Here is a 12,935-nt window from a genome sequence, read left to right on the forward strand (position 1 = left end):
TTATGTGTATATTTTGGGTAGTACCCACCAAATGGACAGTAGTGTTTGTGTTATAGCATTCCCAACATGGCTTAGACTTCCCAGAGGTGTAGGTAAATGAAAACAGAGATTCTAAGACATTCTAGATATTTATTCTTTTTTTTTTCAATAAAGGCCAACCCCATTGAAATAGCATAACACTTATTTTCTTATTACTCGAAAATAAAGATGTACCGTTTAGAGCAAATTGTAAAGCCATAAACACCGTGATTGGACTTGAACTCTAAAGCATTTTTCCTCACTGATATACAAATGGCCACAATCAACTTCCAGTTTTACTCAGGTTCTATTTCTGAGAGCAGAACAACTCACCTTGAACTTTTTCTTCAAGTCAAAAGCCTTCCAAGGCTTATTAATATCTTTAAGTTTGGCTCTGAACCATCTGTGAGACTGAGTGACAAAAACTATTACAGGCAACTTTCCCCCTCCCAACTCAGGGGTTTAATCATTTCCCCCTTGTTAGACTTAGCACACCTTAAATTCTCATCTCATTTCTTTGTGAAAGGAAGAAAATGGCTTCCTGCTCCACACAACTTTGTTGTTCCACTAGTTGTATTTAGCTGAAGGGAAAAAAGAAGTGTTAATTACTAATTACCATTATTGAGCATCCTGTGACTGATGCTGCCATTTTTTTCACCATCAGGTCCATGTCTGAGCTCATTGGCACCCCCTTCAGGAGTCATCCCACCATGTCTTTTGGGAATACTTGGCATTTCTGAACCCGGAGTTCTGAGTTGGGGAGAAGATTATTGGGTTTCTTCACCCCCCCCATTTCCTTGCTCCCTAAAATCACCAAGCTTTTAGACATTTAAGGGAATTTACTATGAACCAAGCCAAATTCATTTTTTAGTGTGGCATAGTTGAAAGTTCTCAGGATTATGAGAAACTTCTGTGGAAAGAAGAACTGAAGAAACACAGGAGGAAATACTATGTGATAAGTATTTGGAAAGGGGGTGGTAAAAGTGAGAAAAGCTACAGGAATCAAATGAAAAGGTTAATGGGCCAGAATGAAAAAGGCTCTTACGTTGTAATTCTAGTCCTTGATGCTACAGAAGAAAGAGAAATGGATTTGCAGTCCGAGGGCCCAGGTTCAGATCTCACCACTGCCGCTGTTGTGGTTACTATAGACAAGTTTGTTAACTTCTGGGCCTCAGTTTCTCTATCTGTAAAATGAGAGGGTTGGACTAGATGAGTTAAGAGCCTTTCCAGGTTCAAACCTTCTCTAACTACAAGAAGTAAGGGAAAAGGGGAAGGGGGGAGGATAAGCATGTGTATAGTACCTACTGTATGCTAAGCATTACGGTAAGTACTTTTTACAAATATCTCATCTGATCCAGGAAGGTAGTTGCTCTTATTAACCCCATTTTACAGTTGAGGAAACTGGGGCAGACAGAGGTTAAGTGATTTTTGCCCAGGGTCACACTGCTAGCTAAGTGTCTGAGGTCAGCTTTGAACTCAGGTCTTTCTGACTCTAGGACCAGCATTCTAACCTCTGTCCAGGGGTAGAGAACCTGTGTCCTCGAAGCCACATATGGCCTTCTAAGTCCTTGGGTGAGGCCTTTTGACTGAGTCCAAATTTTACAGAACAAATCCTTTTATTAAGGGGATTTATTTGTTCTGTGAAGTTTGGATTCAGTCAAAGGGCTGTACTTGAGGACCTAGAGGGCCACATGTGGCCTTGAGGCCGCAGGTTCCCCACCCCTGCTCTATACCAAAAAACTCTTCTGCCTTCCATTTTCCTTGATATTGCCTCTGTTCTGTCTAGTTCCATGGCCCTAAAATTGTCTGACCAAAGCTGCCCTTCTAGAATTGCTTCTCCCACATTCTCCCACATTGCCTGTGTCTGCAAAGTCCAGCCCTGATCAGGAAGTGACCTTCACTTGCTCCCAAGCTTAGACATTACTTTACTGTCACCTTGGGCAAGGCTCTTCAGTCCCCGTAAACTAGGAACAATAAAATGGCTCTTATCTAAGCCTGAAAGCTATCGTCCCAAAGTGTCAACACCTTTTCTTCTCTCATCCTGTCTTACAGGTTCTTTCCTCTTACCCCATTAAAAAATATACCCTCTTACCTTGTTTCTTGATATGACTGGCTATCCTAAAGCATATTCTACTGGCAGATCTTTCAGCCATTCATTCCTTCTTCTGTAACATATAAGCCTCCTTCCCTTAGGGGCACGTCTCCTTCTTCTACATGCTTACGGCATGACTTCTATCTAGGTAAATTTTTCTTCATTTTTCTTAAATTTGCAAAATTTCATTCGGTCTTAGATCCCCACTATTACTTAAACTAGTCAGACGGTTATACTAGAGGGCAAATGAAATCCATTCATTTTCCGCCCAGTTTTCAACTAGAAATTCAATCACTCTTCCCCCAGGTCTGCGTGGATGAGGGTGGTGATTCAGAAAACTCCATATAATAATTACAGTAAATAAATTGCCTATATATATATATATATATATATATATATATATATAAAATCACATATGTGTACACATACATTATTACATATGTATACACATAGATTGTTAGATGTGTACACACATAGATTGATAGATTCACACATTGTTACACACATTATAAATAGTCTCTTTCACGCAAATATACTCACCCCATTATCAGGCAGGATGATTTTGTTGTCACTTTTTTTTCCCCAAAGCTCTTTGTTGGTTTTTTTAGTGTATCACTTCTTCCTTTATACCATATCCTTTGAATTCTGACTGATATCAGTAATTCCTCTCTTAAACCTACAGAATATGCAGTTGCTTATTTGTTTTTTAAAAAATCTACAGGTTTCCATTTTTCCTGCATTTTTTCCTTAAAGGACTAGACTATCCTTTTAATATTGATTTTTTTTTTGTTTTTTAAATGATAGTCATTTACACAGGCACACACATACCTACGCTAAATCTCTTTTTAGGGGAATTATAATAACAACATTTATATAGTGCTTACTGTGTGCCAGGCACCATGTTAAATGCTTTACAAATATTATCTCATTTGATCCTCACAACAACACTGCAAGGTAGGTGCTGTTATTATTACCTCATTTCACAGATGAAGAAACAGAGACAAACAGAGACTAACTGACCTGCCCAGGGTCACACAGCTAGTAAGTGTCTGAGGCCGGTTTTGAACTTAAATCTTCGTGATTCCAGGCTCAGCATTCTACCCACGCTACTTCCTAGGAGAAGTGTGGATCTTCTGGGTTAAAATCTATTGACATTTTAATCATTCTTTTCATATTTTCCAAATTGCTTTCCAGAATGGAATGGTTAGACCAATTCACAGTTCCACCAACAGTGCATTAGTGACCCATCTTTCCATTACCCCTCTAGTAATGACTTCCTATCTTTTGTTATCTTTGCTAATTTGTTGATTGTGAAGTGAAATCTCAGGATTGTTTATTCGTGATTTGGAGCATTCTTTCATGTGGTTGTAAATAGTTTGTAATTCCCTTTTTAAAAATGTTTTTGTTCATGTTCTTTGTCTATTGGAGAATGGCCTTTGATCCCATATGGTTATCACAGATATGGACACACATATAAATTTGCATGGGATGGTAGAGTGTCACTCTGAATTCATACAGGATCTTTCCTGACCTGACAAAGAGTTTCCTGTGCCAGTGAAATCAGAGGCCCAATTTAATTTAAGGAAAAAAAAAAAAAAGAAGAATCCATAGTAGAATAGTGCAAAGTAATATAGTTTGTGAAATTTCTCTTTCACTTTCTTAATCAGTGCCACAGTAGGCTAGAAAGTACATACTTGTTTTTCACAGCACATACAGATTGTATATCTTTTCATTATAGGGTCACATCTAATAAAGTTTTAAAATGCTCATTTTAATGAGCAGTTTTCAGATGTGACCAACTGTAATGTTAAGGTTAAGCATTCAGACACAAGGTCAGCAGTTTGCTGTGTGCATAGTATTGTTCATTGCTTAGAGCTTTTTGGATACGCAATTTCATATGGACCATTTTGTATTTTATGTTATCTTTTGTAGCCTTAACACTTTTACCTTTACTTCAACTAGAGAAGTATTTATCAACTAACAAACTATTGTTACTCTTTAGTTATCATCATCATTATTTAATAGAGGAAGCATTAATCCATAAAATTATTTTAGATAGAGACAATAATTAGAGCAAACAGCAAAGAATAAATGTCCATGCCTTTTTCTTTCCATTGTACTTTATCTTCAAACATTTAACTTCTATTGCAAAGTAATGACCATGTCTTCTTGAATGAAAGAGAAAAACTTAAGGAACATCTTCTAAACACGTTCTACACCCTTACATTAATAGCTCTTTGCTTATCTTCTCTGATATAGGACATAAATAAGGAGAAGGACAGGATACAGGGTAAGTAATGAGATTGTTAAAAATAAAATATTAGAATTTCACCCCCCAAAATCTCTCAGAATCCTGGTCTCTAATTCATAGCTACTAATTGTCTCTGTCTGGTGGAATTGTAGTTCTAGAAGCCTTACTGAATTGTGGAGATCAGATGAGACACCTGGTGGGCAGTTGTGTTGCTGTTTAAGTGAAGCAGAGTGGGAAAAGATCATTTCAGCTCTAGAAGGAGGTGGTAAACGTTCCTAGTGGATAATTGAGCTGGTCATGGTCTTGGTGCCTTTAGGCGTTTGGGGTAGTTCAAAGAGCAAGAATGTAAACCTTATAGGACTCAGGGAGGATATGAATGAATTGTCAGAAAATACCTTTGACATAGATGTGCTTGACTGGCAGAATGAAGTTCCTAATGTCTCTATATTTTCCTTTCCTTGGACATCTTGGATTCCATGACAAACCTGGTATTTCCTCCTATGGTTGTGGTAGGGGGAGAAAGAGGTAGATCAAACAACTTAACCTTTCTCAAACCTAAGAGACTCAACTGGATCTAATTCATACTACTCAACCCACCTAAAGGCACCAAGATTTTAGCCTGTCTCGTTGTCTACAGAGAACTGGTAAGAGTTCTTTCTTATTCTTAAATGTTTCATCTCTTGCCATCTCAACATGCTGTCATAATGGCAGTGCAATTAATTAATTGCTCTCCATGTATTCCATCTGGTCCTCTTATCTCTGTAGGATTTCTATAATTACAGTGCTAATAGAGAGAATGAGTGGCTACAAAACACATAACAGGATTTTGAGGCTCTGGGATTTTTGTGAGAAATTCTAAAATGTTATTTGAATAATCTCATTATTGGTCCAATGTCCTTTCTTTCTTCCTTGTTCTCTCTACTTCGAGATATATGGTATGTCATAGAATATACCCTTCTTCTTTCTTCTGTTTCATGGAAAATGGAATTCCATGAAACATAAGTTAGAAACACACTGTTAGAATATTGGTAGAGATACTAAGTTTGCTGGGTTTTTTATTTTCTTAAATTAAATGTCTTCCTCTTTTGGAAAATGGAAGTAACATTTGTCAATCTCCTGTTCATCAGCACCTTCCCCACTCTCTGTGATTTCCTAAAGACTTTAGACAGGTTACTTCATGCCTATAAGTTCTTTCACACCCTTAAGATGTGATTTTTCTGGGTCCATATATGCGAGTCCTAGATGCTGTCAGGCTCTATATCTCTTTAAAAATCAGAAGATGATGCAGCTAGTACATGCCAAGCGTGTGCTGAGTGCTACAAACTGTCGCTTTATTGCAAGCCCCCCAGCTCCTCTCTGGATATGACTTTCATGGTTTTTCTGACCCTGACTTGCCCTGATGCTCTGTATTTGTCCCAGACCTGTTCTCCTCTGCTTTCTTTGACCCAGCCTGAACTCCCCAACTTCAACTTCTTTTGTCTCCACCAACCTCAGCAGACACTCCCTTTACTCTTTAATTCTGATTTGGACCTTGGCCCTGGCAATCATTGCTCCTGATTCTGACAGTAGGCTCCCTCCCAAACAGCTGGTTCTGGCTGCTGGTGATAGCTTTTTGTCGTTAAGCCTAGCAGGAAATGGGGGATGCAATTGACAATATGAATGCTTCTTAGGTAGTTATGGAAGATGCTTTCTTATTTTAGTGCATCATGTCCCTTTTGACATTTTTTCCCCTAATTTTTCTGGTTTGTAAAGAGTTTGCCTTCATGGAAAAGTCAGTAACAAAAACAAATAAACCATCAAAAAAGTTAACTAGTTCATTCTGTTAACATTACACTTTCTTCTAGATTAGTCTGTTAATGGTGTGCAAAGCAGTAGACAAACAGACAAACGTTTTCTGCTTTCTCATTGCTTATATTCTATTTGGGGGATTAGGGGAGAGAACATATTATGCGCAAAGTTATATAATGAGAAGGAGAAGAGAGAATACCAGCAACCTGTTCACTTTTTTGTCCTTAAAAAGTAGGAAAGGTTCTGTTGGTCATTTAAAATTTTTTTTGCAAACCTCATGTCATTCTCATGCTTAGCTTTCCTGATGCTCTTTTTAAAGCTTCTTGGCTAGTCTTTTATATATTTATCCTTGGTTCCTTCCATCTTTTCTCCTTGTACTTTCTGTGCTTGGATAGATCTAATAATGTAGTTTCTTTTCTTTCGCTTTGGGTTAACTTCTACTTTTCACCCTCTTTAAACTGGCCTTCATTCCCCTCCATCCATTCAGAATTTTTTTCCCCCTCCATCCCATTTAACAGGGCCTAAGGGCTCTTTCAGTCTTTAAGATGGAAATGTTCGTGGTCCCTTTCACTTCCTCCAGAGTGGAGACTAGTTTGTATCACCATCATAGATAATGATTTCAGGAATAGCACCTACTCCTTCCTAGTTACAAGAAGGGTTATGAAAGCCAAAACTTAAACAACCAAGCTATGTAACACATCACATTCATTAGAAGGATCCCTGGTTTCTGAGATACTTTCATCAGCAAATCCAGTCAGATGCTAGCCATTTGGCAACCCTAGTTTCAAGATGAGCTATTGTCCTCCTCTTTCCTTAACTCAGTCTTCAAGACCCTGAAACTCTGCTGGCAAACTATAGCCAAAAATGCCTGCTTATTATTGTCCTAGGAAGTGGGACTCTTATACCTTGTACTTCTTACTTTCCTTAAAACTAAGGGGACCTGTATGTTTGTTTTGTTAGTGAAAAAAACACAGAATGATATGATCATATAATAGCTTATTTTTATAAAACACTGATAGTTTTCACAGCACTTTTACATCCATTATCAACTTACACACATTGATCAGAAACTACTGGCATGTCCTTGCTCAACTTTTTAAATGGAAGAAGTAGAACTAGAACCCAGGGCTTCTGACTCCTTTTCAGTTGTTTATGGCTTTTCCTCTTGAATTACCTTCTATCTACTATCTTATGCACCTAATTTTTTTTGCACTTAATAGTATTTTGTTTTTTTCCAATTACATGTAAAGATATTTTCAACATTCATTTTTGAAAGATTCTCTCCTCCCTCCGCAAGACATCAATCCATCTGATATAGGTTGTACGTGTACAATCACATTAAACGTATTTCCAGGTTAGTAATGTTGTGAACGAAGAATCAGAACAAAAGGGAAAAACCATGAAAAAAAGAACAAAAAAAGTGAAAATAATATGCTTTGATCTACATTCAGACTCCATAGTTCTTTCTCTGGATGTGGATAGCATTTTCCATTATGAGTCTTTTGGAATTGTCGTGTGTCATTGTATTGCTGAGAAGAGCTAACCTATCATAGGTGATCATCACACAATGTTGCTGTTACTGTATTATGTACCTAATTATATACATGTCTCTCTTATTAAAATATAAGCTCCTTGAAGGGAGAGGCTGGGTTTTTTAGCCTTTTTTTTCCTAATACAGTTTTTTTGCATTGCACATTTTTGAAGCACTTAATATATATTTGTTGACTGAGTTGTTATAGAATGGACATAGAGGATTTTTGTCATTCTTAATTCAAATATTTATTGTCTCTAGTATAAACTTCTAGGGGAGTGGCCTTTGGTAAAGTTCTAATAGGATTCAGAATAGAGTCTGAAAAAGAGGATTTTTTTAAAAAAATAGGCCTATTTTCATATTTGTGATAAATCTCTTAAGATAGGGAGTTTCATTTTGCTAAACTTAAAGATCTTTAGCTCTTCAAGGATGGAGCTTGCAGCCCAACCATACCTTCTCATATATAATTCTTTTCCATGTCCTCCTGTAAAATTTCCCTAAAGCATATACCAAGTTCTGTGAAGACTTTCCTCTAGGTGTTTTAGCACTCAGTGGATGCTGTCAATGGTAGTCCTTTCTATTTATTATTATGTATCCCTTTTACTGCATGACCCAACCTACCTCCTTTTTTGATTTTTCATTTTTTTGGATTAAAATTGAAAGGTATGAGGTGAATAGTACTCTTCTTTGGGAAGAAATGGATCCTTATTTACTCTAACTCAACAATATACATAGAGATTTTTTTGAATGGTGCCTCCTCCTCCAAAGTAAAACTTATAGAAATCACATTTTTGAGTCATTTCTGTAAAATTTCAGTTATTCAAAGTGATATTAAGAGCATATCACATCTCATTCCTTATGTAAGATTTTAAAATAAAAATCAAAACAAAACAGCCACAAAAGTCTTTTATTTGTTATCTGTTAAATAGAAAGAAGAATTCTAAATGGAAGAATATCATTTAGACACAGTGACATCATGGTTAAAGGCTCTTTTCCTTACCCTCCTTTTCCCCCTTTCTTTCTTCAGCAGCATAACCCTGAAGTCACTTCCTTTGTGGGCCCTTCCATTGCTCACAGGACCAACAGTTAAGCGAGGGTGAGGTCCACCATGGAAATATATTGAAATTGCCAGGATGTTGCAATGAATAAGCATTTTTTTTCAGAAGGAAAAAAAAATCAAACTATAGGTACTAATGGCAGCCCACCAAGAACTCAGGGAAGCATTTTATACAGGATACAGATTGATTCAAACAGCTGTTCCTCAGACCTTACTATATTTAGGAGTGAAAAAATTTAAATCTGGGATGTGTACCTAAGTGGTATATGGTAAACTATTGTTAGGATTCCAAAAAACATTTTATAAAGATAAAGGGAATTCTTAAATTGTTTGATTTTTAAAAATTATACTTGTTTTAAAAATTATAGTTTAAAAAACTATACTTGTTCCTTATTAACTTCTTAAAAGTTTCATTTTATTAACTTTTAAGATACGTATAAATGTTTATTCACCTGCTGTGACGGGGATATATATTCACTTATTCGTTCAAAAGACAGGCGTTAGCCTTCTGTTGTGTGTATTGTGCTAGATGTTGGGGGAAAGAGTGAGAAAATATACTGGATAAAGCAGACAAATAAAAGAAAATACAGTGTCCAAAAAGTCTTAGTGGAGCTGTAAGCTATTAAAACTTTAAAAAGCTGCACTAAGACTTTTGAGATGCCCTGTATGCACACAGTAGACCATAAGTGCTGAAGAAAAAGATAAATTGCTCAGAGATAGGCTGAGAGAGGAAAAAACTGCAGTTTGGGAGGGATGGGGTCAGAGCATAACTAAATATTTCTGTACCTAGAGAAATTTCTAGGTATCACATTCCTATTTCTCTTCTCCAATTCCACTCCAGTCTACCAATCCTCAATCTACCATCCCTTTGGAGTGTATAAATCCTAGTCATGGAAAAACAAGAAACCCTGTAATCTTAACTGTATTTATAATATTATTTGCTCAGCAGTTCGTGTGTGTGTGTGTGTGTGTGTGTGTGTGTGTGTGTGTGTTTTAATGATCTTATATTTAGTTCAAAATAAAAACCTTCTTGGGAGAGTCAAGTGTATTTTTAAGACATGTTTTTGGAAGCAGTATTTCTGTATATTACTAAACTCTAAGTATTTCAGCATAAAAATAAACTATTGAGACAGCCCCATTTCTAGATTCATAGCATTGTGACAGGGTTTGTGTGTTTAATATGCAGTGTGTAGCATTCTTGTATAAATTCATTATGTATTCATCACATTCTGCCCAATTACCAGCTCTGGGGGTTGATGAATAGACAGGTGTACACCAAAGGAAAACTCATTTTCCTTTTGAAGCTTCCAATATGTTCCTTAGTACAGTAAAATATTGGAGGGTACCTTAAATTAGCAAATAAATAATGACAGACCATATTCACTTAGGCATTTCCAGAATACAGAAAGGGTAGAGTATTGGGACAGAGAGAATAAGGTAAGTAAACTATTTCTTATTTTATTTTCCATATATCCAATATATGGCCACTCTTCTTATCATATCAGAAGGACAAATTGTGGAGATAAATCATATATGCCTGAAATTATAATCTTCATCTTTTAGTGGGAGGGGTTTAATGGCTCAGGGATAGCTGTTAGAAAATCTTCTTTTGTGTGTCCTGTAAGGAGAACGTGATGATGGCACAAATAAGAGTTATTTTAGTCAGAAAAAAACAATACTTGACATTTGAGGAGGGGTTGAAATAAAGGAATTAAAAATATTAATGAGAATGGAAGAAGTCTATACCATTTTTTTTTCATTTGTAGTTTTGTAAGTTGAGTTAGCAAAGAATTTAGAATAAAGTTAAAAAAAATACACACTCTCCAGCTTGTTTATTTGCTACTATATTTTTTTGTTTGTTTGTTTGGTGAGGCAATTGGGGTTAAGTGACTTGCCCAAAGTCACACAGCTAGTAAGTGTTATGAGTCTGAGGCCAGATTTGAACTCAGGTACTGCTGAATCCAGGACTAGTGCTCTATCCACTGTGCCTCCTAGCTGCCCCTTCTTTGCTACTATAGAAACAGGTATTTCTATCATGGCATATGTGTTTGTTTAAGCTTTTTGCTTTTTTTTGGGTGGGGGGGAGGCCTAGGCAGTGGGATTAAGTGACTTGCCCAGAGTCACACAGCTAGTAAGTGTTATGTGTCTAAGGCCGCATTTGAACTCAGGTCCTTCTGACTCCAGGGCCAGTGCTCTGGCCACTGTGCCACCTAGCTGCCCCTGTTTAAGCTTTTATAAGTAGCATTGTGAGATATTTGTTCAGAATTTTCCAAATTCAGGCATAATGAGAAGGACATGACAGGAATTTTGGGAGACTAGGTTAGGGACTGCAGCCATTAACTGGCTGTGGAACTTGGAGCAAGTCACATAAATTTTGTCATAGTTTTCTTAACATTTGGTAGTCCAGCTAACTGAGCTGCTGAGTCCCTTTTGCCTCAAAAATCACATGAAATTCGATGATTTAGTTAATAAATTAATGGGAAGTAAAGATACAAAAAAAAAAGAACAATGTTTTCCACATTGATTTTCAGCAAAATAAACCCTTAGGATCCTAGCTGACTCAGCTATGAAAAATAAGTATTCTCTCTACTCCCAGATTTTAAATAAATATTATTTGTGGCCAATTTTCTAGGAAGAGATAAAATAGAATTGCCTCTGTGCAATATTGAACAGTGAATAAGGTGTCTGGTTGCTTTAATTTTTTTTAAAATTTCTCTGTTGCAAATAGAAGCCATGAAATACATATGAAGCATCTAAGGTCTCTCAGTCAACACTTGAACTAATGATTTGTTTAATTTTTTTATCCAGTTCTTGGCACACAAAAATGCTTTGTTTCTTGTGTTGTTTTGTTTTGTTTTTTTGAAGATTAGCAGCAGTTTGGAAACAAAGATTAAACACAAGTTGTTCCAACAAAAATACAACAGTTTTGATGTCCTACTAGTCCAGAATGTGGATAGTGGTTAAACAATCCATGAGAATTAGCTCAGGAAAAAACCTGATGATTTGCTGAGTGCTTATGAGTCCAAGTTGCTTGACAGGTCTTAGCTGGAATAGATGTGCCTGTGACACATGCCTTTAATTTTATGTATAAAATGTACAAAATTGCTGCAGTTACATTCTTATGAAGGTGTTCACTTTTTCTCACTCTCTGGAAGTGCTCAATCCTTTCTTCAAAAGTTTAAGTTCTTTGTTACCTACTCAAAATGGTACCAATTAATGTACATGCAGAAAGTGAGCAAATTATTTCCATCTTCCCAGCGGTATCATACTCAGTGTGGTTACTGCTGCTGTAGGTAATCCTTACCTATGTGACCTTTGTAATAATAGTTGCAATAAATGCTTTTAAAATGCATTGGTGGTATGGTATATGAAGGGCATGTATGGTCTTAGTGAAAAGAGCACTGGTTTGGGAGTCAAGTAACCTGGGTCACTGTAACACCTCACCTGCTAACTAGTGGTGTGACCTTGAAAAGGGCACTTCAAATTTCTTATCTGCAGTTCCTTCATCTCTAAAATAGGGTGGTAGATTAGATCCATAGTTGGACCAAAGTTACTTTCACACCTTAGGGTCTAGGATCATGCTGCTTTTATCACCAGATAATTTTCCTGTGGGAGCTGACGCATTGATTGGTTGGTTGTGGTTTCACTGAAACAGAGCTGCTATGCTTTCCCTTTCTAAGACATGGGACGCTATTAGAAACTCTAGAGTTCCAAAATGAGTTGAAATCTGTTCTCTTTTATACTCCTAGGGAGTATAAATTGTCTGCCTTGCTCAGAGGAGTCTTCTAGGAACTAACCAATCATTGTAACAACTTTGAAAATAATAAAGTGAAATTGTTGTTTTTGTTCAGTCATTTTGAGTCATGTCCGACTCTTTGGACATTTGTAAAATATTAAATATGTATGTAAGGCATTAAATACATTTACATTAAATACATAAAATGCACCAATGCATTTTAAAGTTTTTACATTTCACAAAATATGTATGTATGTAAAATAAAATAATCTATAAAATAACCAACCACTAAGTAATCATACTGAATAGAGTCCCAGGCCTGGATTAAGTAAGATTCACCTCCTTGAATTCAAATGTCGCCTCAGACACTTATGAGCTGTGTGACCCTGGGCAAGTCACCTGACCCCATTTGCTTCCATTTCTTCATCTATCTGTAAAAAGGAGCTGGAGAAGGAAATCGCA

The 12,935-nt window shown here is 36.6% G+C and overlaps 1 protein-coding gene across 5 annotated transcripts in view; it reads left to right on the forward strand.

The window, feature by feature from the left end:
* Positions 1-12,935, forward strand: part of TRIO (trio Rho guanine nucleotide exchange factor) — a 501,384-nt gene that overhangs the window by 315,303 nt on the left and 173,146 nt on the right. The window lies entirely within an intron of this gene.

The sequence above is a fragment of the Phascolarctos cinereus genome, unplaced genomic scaffold (genome assembly GCF_003287225.1).
Source record: "Phascolarctos cinereus isolate Bilbo 61053 unplaced genomic scaffold, phaCin_HiC Scaffold_4;HRSCAF=312, whole genome shotgun sequence".
Taxonomy (NCBI): Eukaryota; Metazoa; Chordata; class Mammalia; order Diprotodontia; family Phascolarctidae; genus Phascolarctos; species Phascolarctos cinereus.